Here is a 14,370-nt window from a genome sequence, read left to right as displayed (position 1 = left end):
GAAGCATAAAGATCTGCAGCTAAGCAGGTCAATGGAAACATCAGCAAGGGTGAGGGCACTTGAGATGGATGCAATGGTAACTGAACCTCCTGAGGAGAAGATCTTTGCTTACCCCAAGAGGGAATAGGGCGGTAACCCCAGAGTACTGGAATGAGTAGACAGAGGTGGTTGGAGTCTTGCATAGGCGCCCCGTATAAGAGGCTTGGGGAGGCTAAGCCTCCCCAGCCCAATCTTGATCATGTGGGCTACTGTGGCCTCGTGGAAGGCGCTGGGCCTGGCATCGCTGCTGCTGGTGCCGGGGCTGGCGAGCATCACTCGGCTCCTGCTGTTCGTACTGCGGGGGCAGCAAGAGCGGCGCTCGGCGTCCGAAGTGCTTTTCTTCCCAGCACCACCCACGTGCACCGAAGTGCTGCTGCGGCCAAGCCGGTCCCTGCGCTGCACCTGCGGCCTGCTGCACGCCGAGAGCTCGCTGAGCCGCCTCATGCTGCGCCTGTTGTCGGCCCGCCACAGCCTCGAGCTCTGCATCTTCTCCTTCTCCAACCTGCAGCTGGCGCGGACCGTGCTGCTGCTGCACCGGAGGGGCGTGTGGGTCCGCCTCATCGCCGACTCCGATTACATGGCGGTGAAAGGCTCGCAGGTTGGAGTGTTGCGGAAAGCAGGTATCACAGTGCGGCATGACCAGCACACAGGGTACATGCATTACAAATTTGCAGTGGTTGACAAAACTGTTCTCATCACGGGCTCTCTTAATTGGACAACACAGGCTATCCAGACCAACAAGGAGAACATCCTGATCTTGGAAGATGTTACAGTGGGCCAGCATGATCAGACAAAGGTAGAAAAGATCATTTTATTTTCATTGTAGTGTTTGGAATATGTCCACTTTGAGAATCAGGTGCTCAACATTCAAAGTTTATATTTATTTACTGATTTATGGCATTTTATCCCACATTAAACATGAATTAGGGTGTTTTGTGGCTCTATATGAGAATTGTGATATTATGATCCCTTGTTTCATATTGTTGACGGTCTGCATTTTCCGTATGGGCGGTATATTGGTGTATTAGGTTCTGCCCAGTGTAATATTTATGGTACAGTAAGGTTCTGAGTGTGTTTTTGCACAAAGTTGTGCACAGTGTTTTGCAGTTGAGCGATTGTGCTTAGAATATGCTTTGAACAACCACTTTATTCTTTGACATATGATACATATCTAATATCTAAATTTAATAAAAGGTATTAATTGTGACTTTTATTTTTATTTATTTTTTTCTGTGTGTTATCAGACAATTATGGATTTAAGCTCCACCCGTGGCCCCACCCCTAACCCCGCCCCCTTTAGCCTCCCCAAACAGTTGGGCCATCGACTGCCTATGGAGTCTTGGGAATATTCAGCACTTAACCAACTATGTGTTACCACATAAAGATAGGACTGACTTTTACGTGTTCCTATTTATGTGGTTATCCTAGCCAGTTAAGTTCTGAATATCAGCACGTTACCAGCCAAGTGCTGACTCCATCCCCAGAACGTCACCAAAATAGCCAGTTTTGAGTTTGGCACTAACTAGTTATTTTCATCATTGCTAACTGGTTAAGTTCCAGTGAAAATAGCCAGTTAGCCCTGAACAAGTGATTTAGCTGGCCAGGATCCATTTCTGGCCAATTACATTGCATTGAATATTGACTTCTATAACTCTAACAAGGCTCTGAGTCTTGTATACTATGTTAGTTCTTTCTGTGCTTTTTTTCATTATTGCATATTGCACTTGGTGAGCTCTTGACTCCATCTGCAGCATCTCATCAGCTACTATTTTGCCAGCAGGATTTTATTAGTAAAATCTCTGACCTAAAAAAAAAACCCATAGGAATTAATTACAGTTATGGAATCCTGCACTTATCAATTATGATTACCTTCAGGGTGAAAAGATAAAATGCTGAGGGTGAAATCTGTACAGTAACCTTATAACAGTGCAAACTATTCTTCCCGGCGTACTAACTCCTTACACATGAAAGCACATTTCCATATCATGTCAATCCATTTCACCCCAACCGTGCTTATGAGGAATGTGTGGTTTTATCAACACTACTTCAGTTTGATACACTGAAAAATTTGATTAACAGATCTATTCCTTGAACAAGACAATATTTCTTTATGCGGTGCATGCCACCCACTGGGTGGACTGGAAATGTTACAATGTAAATCCATTCCTAATCTATTGCAGCTATTTGTAGTATGCTAGCACAATCTAATAGGATTTCTTCTGGGTCTTCTGTGAAAAGATACCTCCCCTTCCAGTAAAGAGGAGTGGTGTGGGGGAAAACCATAGATAGAGCAAAAAGTGGAGTCAATAACCGCATATAGGAACCAGATAATTCTTTATTGCCAGCAACGATAACATTAAAAGAACCCGACACAGCTGTGTTTCAGCATAAACATATGCCTACGTCAGGGGTCAGAACAAAACCTCTCTTGAAGATGATAATGAAATGAATCAATGAGCCTGCAAATAGAAAATGTGGGATACAAATGCAATAAATAATAATAATAATGACTGGTTCTTAATTCTTATACACCTTGAAAAGGTGTAAAAACAGCAAGTGATGGCACTCTCTCATTGGCAGATTAAAAAATAACTAACGTAATATGCTGCACAGCACAGAACACCTTGCTCATAGATAATGTAGTGTGGGGGGAAGGCATCCCCTTTCTTTCTTCATGTGAAATTGCGGCACTGTGACTTTCAAAAGTATAAAAATAAAGATTAAAAAAAAAAAAATTCAAAGAGTCACGAGGAAGGAAGACCATCACTTTAAAACATTCATATGTCTGCAGGGGTCTGAGGAGGCAATACAGTACAGCTTTAGGAAGAATTTGGGGCAGGAAAGAGTGGAAAAGGTGATTCTTCTCTCAGAAGACTTTGCAACTGCTAACCTCCTTGTGCCATGTTTGCAGAACAATGGAGTCCGTATTCAAAAGGACTTTCTCCCAATTCTGTGTACATAAGTATTGACATACCGGGACAGATCAAAGGTCCATCAAGCCCAGCATCCTGTTTCCAACAGTGGCCAATCCAGGTCACAAATACCTGGCAAGATCCCAAAACAGTACAAAACATTTTATACTGCTTATCCCAGAAATAGTGGATTTTTTCCAAGTCCAATTTAATAATGGTCTATGGACTTTCCCTTTAGGAAGCCATCCAAACCTTTTTAAAACCCTGCTAAGCTAACCGCCTTTACCACATTCTCTGGCAATGAATTCCAGAGTTTAATGAATGAGTGTATGGATAAAAAAATGTATTAATGTCCTTGGACTACAAGTTTTTTGGGATTGGAATTCTCTCATAATATTTCAATTATGGTTCATTGTGGCCTAATCCTACATTTGTTACTTCACTGAGGAGTTTTTGAATATTTGACCACACATTGGGTTTGTGATGGTCTCTTATTGACATCTACACAACAGCTGAGGCACCTATGAGCTCCTTAATCAGATAAGTGGTGTATATAAAACTGTATTATTTATAGGTGGTGCAATGTGAGTGAGGGGTTATCAGCTTTTTAAGCTCGTTAAGCTGCTCCAGCTAAGTCTACCATTGGAAACTGAGCACCAAAATTGGAACAATAGATGGAAGAGCATACAGGACAAAATTGCACCATTACAAACAAGAACCTTGCGAAGACTTAGCTCATTACCATGGTTTAATGAAGAACTGAAAGAACAAAAAACTCAAAACCTGTACCCTGGTTCATAAAATTATCCATGACGAGGCCCTGATATATATGTCAGACCTCACAGACCTACCAGCAAGGAACACAAAAAAATCATCACGCACATTCTTGAACCTCCATTACCCCAACTGCAAAGAACTCAAATATAAATCAATATATGCATCTAGCTTTTCCTATATGTGCATGCAACTATGGAATGCATTACCAAGTGCCTTAAAAGCAATGCACGATTTGGCAGCTTTCCGGAAATTATTAAAGACTAACCTGTTCAAAGAGACTTATCATTTGGACCCTTCTTAAATGAACTGACATCACAACTTTACCAGAACAAGTCAACATTGTACTCTTTTTTTATTTGTTTACTTTGATCTTATTGATATTATTGAATGTTATACATTATCCTTGTTCTCAAATACCTGAAATGAATTGTATATCTATTCATTTCTAATTTATATTATATTTTCTGTACTTTAAATGCAATAATACTCTGTATTTCTCATTCCGGTAATGGCGATTACCATTACGGCATAATGCAAGCCACATTGAGCCTGCAAAGAGGTGGGAAAATGTGGGATACAAATGCAGCAAATAAATAAATATAAAGTATCGCATACCATGTAAAATGAGTTTATCTTGTTGGGCAGACTGGATGGACCGTACAGGTCTTTATCTGCCATCATTTACTATGTTACTATGGAAGAAGCATGCACTGGGGCTGGAAGTACTTTGTTAAACTGTACAGCGCTGCGTAACCCTAGTAGCGCTTTAGAAATGTTTAGTAGTAGTAGTAAGTACTGTCGGCACCCACGTTGGCCTGGCGGTAGCTCCAGATTAGCGTGCAGAAGGCCCACATTGGGCTTCCCGCCACTTTGTAAAAGAGCCCCTTGTGCTTAGCTCATTCTACATTAACCTGACGCAGCAGGAAACATATCTTTTAAAAGCTGTATGATAATCTAAATAAAAAAACATCACCTTCAGCTTTTTTGTTTATCTCTAGGGAGGCCAAATTTGCATATGAAATTTCAAAAAGCCTCACAATGTATTGAGCCACTGAGCCATATAAATCGCTAAACTGCAGAAACATTTTGGTCCCTTCCTGTTGTTAGGTAGCTCTGTGTCCTGTAACAGACTGGTGATTTGTAAACACCTATGAGATGGCCAAGCACATCACAGACTGTGAACTTCTGTGTAAACACAACGCATTGAAGACAAAGGAATATTTTTTTAAAACCCATTACTGTTAACCTTTTGTCTCCTGACATTAGGGTCAATATTCAAAGTAATTTAACTAGCCAGAAATGGCTCTTGACAGGTTAAATCACTTGTTTGAGGTTATCCACTGATATTATCTGGTTAGTGCCACTCAATATCACCACAGACCGCTAAAGTGAAAGCCGCCTATTATGTGGGTGGTCTGGGGCACAGTTGACACTTATACCATTAAATGACAATATTCTGCCCTTAACCGCCTTTTTTATTGCAGTTTGGTAAAATGGCCCCTATCTGCTGGATTTTGCCTAAACCTACGTGCCGGTATTTACGTCACATTTTCCTTGATGTAAATGGATGCACATAGTTTTAAGCGCTGGGATATCAACTAAGCATATTCTTTATACTGCGCCTAAATATAGGCACTGCTTATAGAATATACTTAGGTGGAAATTTATTACGCTCGGATTTTTCAAGTGCCATATATAGAATCTAGCCCTATGTATGTAACTGGCACTATTCTATCACTTTCACGTGCAATTTTGTTTGCTGAGCACAAAAATGTGCATGCAAGAATATAGAATGAGGACCAAGTACATGTTAATGTGAATGTTAACACTGACTTGCAATTGAAAACACTGGCAGCACTTCCAATAGTGTATTAAATTTGCAGTTACTTTGGGGTAAAGTTCTGTGTTTATTATCATAAGTGATGGGAAGGCAATGAGAATACAGTACAGAGGTTAGTGAATGCTCACATATATTGAAAATAAAAATTATGGTTAATAAAACGTCTCATTTCCTTTGCACACATTGCCTTGGCCTCATTGCTTTATTGGCAGCTCTGCATATCAAGGAATAAAAATATTCAAGTTGGAGGCAAATATAATGCATGAACAGCTGTTTAAAGTCATGTCTGTGGGTGGTGTGGCAGGGGGTTGTAGATGGAACATCTGTGATGGATTCTCCTTCTGGAAACTCTGAATATCTTTAGGTTGTGAGAAAGATTTCCTATGTTTTTCCCCTTAATATCATGCAAGGATCAGGTTTTATAACAGTCAATTTGTTTATTTAGATTTTGCTCACGCCTTTTTCAGTAGTAGCTCAATGTGAGTTACATTCAGGTACACTGGATGTTTCTCTGTCCCAGGAGGGCTCACAATCTAAGTTTGTATTCAAGGCAATGGAGGGTTAAGTGACTTGCCCAAGATCATGAGAAGCAGCAGTGGGATTTGAACTGGCCACCTCTGGATTGCAAGACTGGTGCTCTAACCACTAGGCCACTCCTCCACTCCAATGTTTTGTTTCCTCCTCTATTTGACCTCCAGAGAATAAAAAAGGATTTGGTTGAATCAAGGTTTTTGTCTTTTTCACATTTCATTTTCTTTTTTTTTCAATCTTACTGTTTCTGAAAACTGTAGATATAGAACTCAATATTTAATGACGCTTATTTGAGTAACTAGTGCTGCTACCCAGATAAGGGGTGAAGTTATCAATGTGGACTACTGTGTTATTTTGCTTCTAAGTCATCCTGTTTTAACATAGGTCCTATTTTATGCAATGAGATCTAGTTACTAATAACAAGGGTTAACAGTAAAATAACACATCTTAGTAATGGCCCACGTTGATAACTCCCCCCTTAATTAAAGAAAAAAGAAATGTCTCTAGAAATCAAAATCAATGCTATATGTAATAAACGTTATTCAAGTATAGGACAATCACTGGTTGGCTCATAGGCATTGGTGAAACGAGGCATTCTGACATCAAAACGTCAGCTCTATTTACCAGAGATGAAACTTTTCACACTATGGGGGCGCTATTGATGTGACTTATGTTAAGACATATTATTTTATCACAACTCATGCTATTGTAGCACAGCTCCCATTTTATGCAATGAGATCTTCAGGGGCATTAAAAAAAATCAAAGTCAGAATTGGGACATCCTGCTCATAATGTCCCCAAAACCTCATCTATCTCACAGCTATTTTCAAACATAAGAACATAAGAGTAGCTATACAGGTTCAGACCAATGGTCCATCTAGCCCAGTATCCTGTTTCCAACAGTGGCCAAGCCAGGTCACAAATACCTGGTAGAAACCCAAATAGTGGCAACATTCCATGCTATCAATATCAGGGCAAGCAGTAGCTTCCCCATGTCTGTTTCAATAGCAGACTATGGACTTTTCCTCCAGGAATTTGTCCAAACCTTTTTAAACCCAGATACGCTAACTGCTGTTACTACATCCTCCGGCAAAGAGTTCCAGAGCTTAACTATTCATTGAGTGAAAAAATATTTCCTCCTATTTGTTTTAAAAGCATTTTCATGCAACTTCATTGAGTGTCCCCTAGTCTTTGTACTTTTGGAACGAGTAAAAATTTGATTCACTTCTACTCGTTCTACACCATTCAGGATTTTGTAGACCTCAATCATATCTCCCCTCATCCATCTCTTTTCCAGGCTGAAGATCGCTAACCTCTTTAGCCTTTCATCTCTCTTGTCGTCCCCCTTCTCCTCCACTGCTAATTCCAGGCTTCGTTCCTTTTCCCTCGCGACACCTTATGCCTGGAATGGACTTCCTGAGACTGTACGCCTAGCTCCATCTTTACCTGTTTTCAAGTCTATGCTGAAAACGCACCTGTTCACCACTGCTTTTGTCTCCTAACCACTACTCAATTCCTCTATCCTTGTTCCTTCTCACCCAGTTCTTTCCTCGCCCTTAATTGTCTTGTCTGTCTGTATTTTTAGATTGTAAGCTCTATCGAGCAGGGACTGTCTCTCTGTGTCAGGTGTTCAGCGCTGCGTGCGTCTGGTAGCGCTATACAAATGTTAATAATAATAATAATCATAATCATACGAGAGGAGTTCCATCCCCTTTATCATTTTGGTTGCTCTTCTTTGAACCTTTTCTAATTCCGCTATATGTTTTTTAAGATAAAGCAACCAGAACTGAAGAGGTGTTATAATATTCATGATCTTACTTATCATCCCTTTCCTAATAATTCCTAGCATCTTCTTTGCTTTTTTGGCCGCCGCTGCACACTGAGCAGAAGATTTCAGCGGATTATCTACAACACACCTAGATCTTTTTCTTGGGTGCTGACCCTCAAGGTGGACCCTAGCATCAGATAACTATGATTTGGATTACTTGTTCCAATGTGCATCACTTTGTATTTGTCCACATTAAATTTCTTCTGCCATTTGGATGCCCAGTCTTCCAATCCCTAAGGTCTTCCTGCAATTTTTCACTGTTCGCAAGTGTTTTAACAATCTTGAATAGTTTTGTGTCATCTGCAAATTTGATCACTTCACTCATCGTTCCAATTTCCATATTTATAAATGTGTTAAATAGCACCGGTCCCAGTACTGATCACTGCGGCACTCCACTATTCACCCTTTTCCATTGAGAGAAATGACCATTAAAGCCTACTCTCTGTTTTCTGTCCAGTAACCAGTTCCTAGTCCTCACCAGAGTATTGCCTTCTATCCTATGATTCTTTATTTTTCTCAGGAGTTTCTCATGAGGAACTTTGTCAAAAGCTTTCTGAAAATCTAGAAAAAAGAATCCAGTTTTTCTGTTGAAAAATGGCTGTGAAATGGACATTTTTGTTCTGAGAATGTCCAAAATGAATCTGTCTGGCATCATTTTGAGAAAAATGGCACACAGATATCCAGGTAGAGCAGAGGGGTAATCTAGTGGTTAATACAATGAACTTTAAATGAAAGGACCGAGGTTCAAATCCCACTTTAACTCTTTTATTTTATTTATTTAATACATTTATACTCCACATTTTCCCACTAGTTGTAGGCTTTGCTGGAATGAGGCATTATGACATCACAATATGAGCTCTGATTACTAGAGACTGAACCTCTTTACACTAAGGGGAGAAGTTATGAACATGGGCTGCTATTATGATTTACCACTAAAATGTGCTATTTTAGCATGGGTCCCATTTCATGCAATGAGACTTAGTTACTAATAAATGTGATTAAAAGTAAACTATTTTTTATTTGACCATTTTAAGATCATTATTCAAGCTTTTATCCTTTCACAGATTGATTATTATCATTTACTGTCTGTTGGTGGATCTGAAAAACCTGAAAAAAAACCCTTCTGCAAACTTTACAAAATACTGTAGCTAGATAGCTTTGCTGTGTTCACAGATTTTATTGGGTAACACCACTTTCTCAGAGCTTACATCGGTTGCCTTTGGAGTGTAGAACAACCTTTCAATTATGTACTAACATATTTAGAATTGCACATGGTTTAGCCGTGTTATACATGTCTTTATTACCAACTTTCTCTCTGTCAAGGAGAACATTATACAGAAAACGTCATCGACTGATATTCAGCAGGCAGTGGTCAGCATTTTTTTTAATGCTTACCATCACCGGCTAGATTAACCCTCACTATTCAGTGTCGGGACATGTCCGGGCACTGGCACTGAATACTGGGGGCTAAATTTGATAGGGATAGCCGCCAGAGCCTATTAAGTGTCCTGGCCGATATTCAGCCAGAGCTGCATGAGACAGTTATATGGGATATGGCTGAATGTTGATTGGGACAGGCATAACTATTAACTTGAAAGCCTCCCATCCCCCTCATGGCCTCCAAAATAGCCCCCTCCCTCCACCCTCCCCTCAGCCTGTGAGAATCAAAGCCCCTCCCCCCTTGGATGAGCCCCCCAAGACCCCCAATCCTCTGAGGTCTAGTACTACAAGGCTGCTACGAGAGGTCATAGTAGACATTTTTCAAGGGCAGCCCCAAGGGACAGGAGTGAAGCCCCCTTGCTCGTGTCCCCAACAACCCTACTAGGACCACCAGGGTATAGGTAGGCTCGGAGGGCCTACCTAGAGCTCGAAGAGGTTGGGGTGGGGGGACTCATTCTGGGGAGGGGCTTTGATTCTCTTGGTCTGGGGTAGGAGGGAGGGGGCTATTTTGGAGGCCAGGAGGGGGGTGGGGGGGGCTTTAGTTATGTGGGTCCTGGCTGATATTCAGTGCCGGGACCTGCATAGCTTGGCAGGTGAATTTAGGACAGATTTGAGCACTGAATATTGCTGGCACCTGCATAACTGCAGACTCCTCCCCAAAAATGACACCCCCTGCCCCATCCAAGACCTGCCCACTTTTTGTTGTGTGGTCTGTGGTGATACCCATCTTCACTGTGTCTATTCTACAAGCGATTTAAGCAGGCAAGAGATGTTTCTGCCTGTTTTAAATACGTGGAATATTGGCCAGTCAGTTTTCATGTAGCTTTCCAACTGTAAGTAGTGTCAAGTATAAACAGATTTTTTCCTTCTTGCTTTCAAATCAGGCAGCTCAAATATGAACTCTGCCCCCTAAGGACATCTGATTTGTATCACACTGAATTACTTTTTGAATAAAATTAAAAACTTTTCTGTCAAAATTTCCCAGTAACTGACTTCTTTGTTGTAATTCACGATAAACCTGGACTCTGGAAATCACAAAATATAAGAAATGAATTGCAATTTTATTGTACACAATGTGTTTTAAGGGTGACCCACATTGATAACTTTCTTCCTAAGTGCCGTTGACTAGGACCTTACCTGGATTTTCAGCACATTATCTAGAAAATGGCACTGAAAATACCTATTGATCATCCCAATGCTATTCAGATCATGCCAAGGTGGTCCAGAGCAGAGCCAGGAGTTACCCGGAAATCAGTAATATTCAGTGCTTGTATCTGAATAAAAGTTTTTTAAAAAGATGTACTATGTTATCAGGTTAATAGTCCTATCGCCATTATCTGGATAACTCGGCTCTGCCCATTATACACAGAATTAAGTACCGATATCCAGATAGTGGCTGGCACTAATCTTTGGATATAAAATATCACGTCTAGTGATGGATTCCATAGAAATTTCTTCCCCTTAGCTGCTGTCTAGAGCGTGTAGAAAATGAGTAAGGTTAGATGCCATGTGAACACATCCAGAGAAAGCCCCTAATGCATTTTCAGAACAAGATGAAGAGGACAGGGAATTGAATCATAGTATCGACTGGCACTGCCGTCTTGAGAATATGCAGACAGATACTTCAGGACCAAGGGCTCTCAGGGGCTTGTTTGGAATACATGGAAGTCACAGAGGGTGATAGAAATTGAAGACACCTCTGTGTGTATAAAATTCTTGTACCATAACAAAAGGCAGAGATCTGACAGAGAGAGGAGAGGACACACCGGTACCTCTTTACTACGCATGGAATGTAAGCTACACAAACACTTCACCTTCCAAGATACTGCATTCTGAGCCAGACTGAAGATTTTTGCACTCATAAGTAGGACTGGAGAGAGTAGAGGTGGAGGAGGCTAGAATATCAAGGCACCACCCCTCTGAAATGCATGGCCTTAAAGCAAAGGGTGGGGGGGGGGGGGGCTTTTTGAGCCTGGTATTTAGTGTCTAAAAGTTTGACATTTATTCCTTATACCAAAATCCAGGCCAGATTGTACAAGAATATATATAACATACCTGTGACAGAATATATGTTCTCTCATTAGAGTATTGGAGAACAGTCCCAGAAAAGGCAAGGACGAGAATTACAATCAAAGAATCGGTGCCTAGGCAGGGAAGTAAAGAACAGGTAAAAGAAGAACCCTTAACTATGAGATCAATCCCTGGAGACAAAGGCAGGGAATTAAAAGGGGTGGAGCATACATGCAGAGAATTAGGACCATCCAATCAGAACCTGAGGTGGGATTCAGAGGCGCAGGGTACAGCACTATAAAAGAGGGAAGCCAGAGTACAGCTGGGTATGCCTTTTTGGGAGGCTGAAGGCAGCAGAGCTGCAGACCAGACTGGAATGAGACATGTTTAAGGTAAAAGAGTGAGATTTTTGTTTGTTGTTTTTTCCCCCCTTCCCTTTTGGACTTGCATGGACGTGATTGTAGCTAACAATAGAGACCACAAGGGTGGTGGCAGGTAGGCAGGCTCTTTTTTGACTGGATCCTCTATTTTCCCATTGGATCCTCTATTTTCCCATGATATTTTTGCATTGTTTATTAAGAGTGAGAATTTAAGGGAGAATTCCTATGGGGGAGGGGGGTTCTGTTTGGAACTGTGTTTGAATTATTCTTAACTTGGACTAAATTAGAAGAAAGGAACTTGTAGCTTCTGGGTCCTCCGGAGAGGATGGGGCCTGATACCCTAGACTCTCTTAAGAACTTAGGAAATAAGTTATCAACCTGTGTTATGGCCTTAGCCTGCATTATGCGCCTCTTAACTCGACTTAAAGGCCACAAATGCTGGGTGCTGTGTCCTAATTCGATACCAAATAAGTCATCCCATGGTACATATTAAAGAGATGCAAATGCACGAAAAGTGGCTCATTATTATCTAAATGGAATACTGTGCATTGCAGTGTGCACTAGATAGGGATATTTTACCACCTGGGAGCATCAGGCCACCAAGCTGAGGCTTGATGCTCCTGGGCCTCATTGCACAGGGGGCAACACTGGATAGCTAGATCTTCCCCCAAAATGACCTCCAGCCTGACTAGCCTCGTACTTCCCAAGCAACTCCTAAGGCAGCAACCCTCCACTCTCCCCCTAACCTCCTGAAGCCCCCCCCCCCCCCGGGTCTACCTTAATGGCAGTGGTAAATGGAATCGGTAGTGGTTATTGGCAACATGACCCCTAGCACTAGTAAAACAAAACTATCACTAGGGATCACCAGTGCCATTTTAGATTTGGGCAGCAGCATCGGTCCTGTCCACATCACCAACTACCATCGATTGCCCAGGGAGGGCTTTGGGAGTGTGGGGGGAGGGGTTGAGGGCTGCCTGAGGGCACTTCTGCCTGAGACCCCCATTAGGGGTCACTTTAAAGGGGAGGTCTTGTTGGGGGGAGAACCCTAGAGAGGCATTTGATTTGGGGAGCCCTATGCCACTGACTTTTAGCTTGTGCCAATCCTGTACAATGCAGCCCAAGAGCATCAGGCCATGGGTTGGCAGCCCAATGCTCCCAGGCCGCTGGACTAATGATGCTTGCAAGGTGGCTCACAGGCAGCATTAATCCTTTACCATGGGAGTCAGCAACCTATGGCACAGAGATACCGCAGGTTGGTGACTCCCTCTGTAAACCATGGTCTTGCCTATTATTGCACCTTAATAACTTTTCCCCTGAATGGGGTTTAGTGGCAGTCATTAAATCACCACAAAGACAAATTGTTGGGACAACTTGTTTTAGAGAGAATGTTCAAGGAAGGAGCTAACAGGCGACCCATGTGGAGCTGGTGGGAGTTGTACAATACCTTACCCTCCAAGTTACTGCCATTTTCAGCTGCAAGATACAGGATAGAAAATTGAACTTATGTACAACGTTTCTGCTATTCCATACTACTGTCCTACAGCTTTATACATCCCATCTTCAAGCTTGTTATTTCATGGTGGTATATACCACTATTATTACTACTACTATTACTGTTATCATTTCTATTTAACTCTCCATTGCCCCAAGTATAAACATTTAGATTGTGAGCCCACTAGGGACCGAGAAAGTACCTGCATATAATGTGTACCAGCACTGCATACATCTAGTAGCACTATAGAAATGATTAGTAGTAGTAGAAAGAAGACATATGCAGTTCTGCAGAGATTTATTTGTTTAAAAGAATTTGTAGATACTATATATTTATGAGGTCCCTGCTCTATTGAGTTTACAATCTAATCAAACCAAACTACAGTATATGACAGTCTACAAGAACGTATTTATTAGAAACAGCCTCAAAACTGAATTTTTAGACACCCATCCTACTTCAGACACTTTCTTTTCAACACTACCACAGATATTCCAGCTGCAACTGACAACCACCCCTCACACTCTTACTCACCACATATATCTCAAATATACACACAGTCTGTGCTCTCTGTGACCCCCAGACATCTCACGCACAATAGACACATCTCCATACACCCCTACTGTCACAAATACCCCCTATACGCCCCACATGTATCACCTGTTCTTCCTACAGTCTTGTGCCAGACGCCCACCCACCTCAAATATCTACTCCTCCCCCTCAGGCATCCCTCAGTTCTCACATATATACCCCTCTCTGACTAGAGCTCTGAAGGGAACCCTCTGGCTTTCACTGCCTTGGTAGTGGAAGGGGTGACATCATTTCATTCTTCCAAGGCAGCAGATTGTCTTAATGCTGTATAAGATTAGTGTTTTAGGATATTTGCCTGCAAAAGAGCTATTTGCATTTCTTTAAACAGACAAATTTGTGGTTGTTACCTTTTCCCCTAACAGCCTTCATCTTTACCTACAAGCTTGATTTTATGTTTGACTTGTAAGAAGAAATTATCCTTCCTAGTCACAGCCCTTGCTTTCTATTCTGCCTTAAAGTTTTAATTCTATCTAATAAAGTATTGATTATTTGTCTTGATTTCTCGCCAAGACCCAATGACTTCTGAGAAGTTG

The 14,370-nt window shown here is 41.6% G+C and overlaps 1 pseudogene; it reads left to right on the top strand.

Moving 5' to 3' along the window:
* The first annotated feature begins 238 nt into the window (after positions 1–238).
* LOC115461538 overlaps positions 239–14,370 on the top strand; it is a 57,685-nt pseudogene continuing 43,553 nt past the window's right edge.

Source organism: Microcaecilia unicolor, chromosome 1 (assembly GCF_901765095.1).
Source record: "Microcaecilia unicolor chromosome 1, aMicUni1.1, whole genome shotgun sequence".
Classification (NCBI taxonomy): domain Eukaryota; kingdom Metazoa; phylum Chordata; class Amphibia; order Gymnophiona; family Siphonopidae; genus Microcaecilia; species Microcaecilia unicolor.
This window is presented reverse-complemented; position numbering and strand designations above follow the sequence as displayed.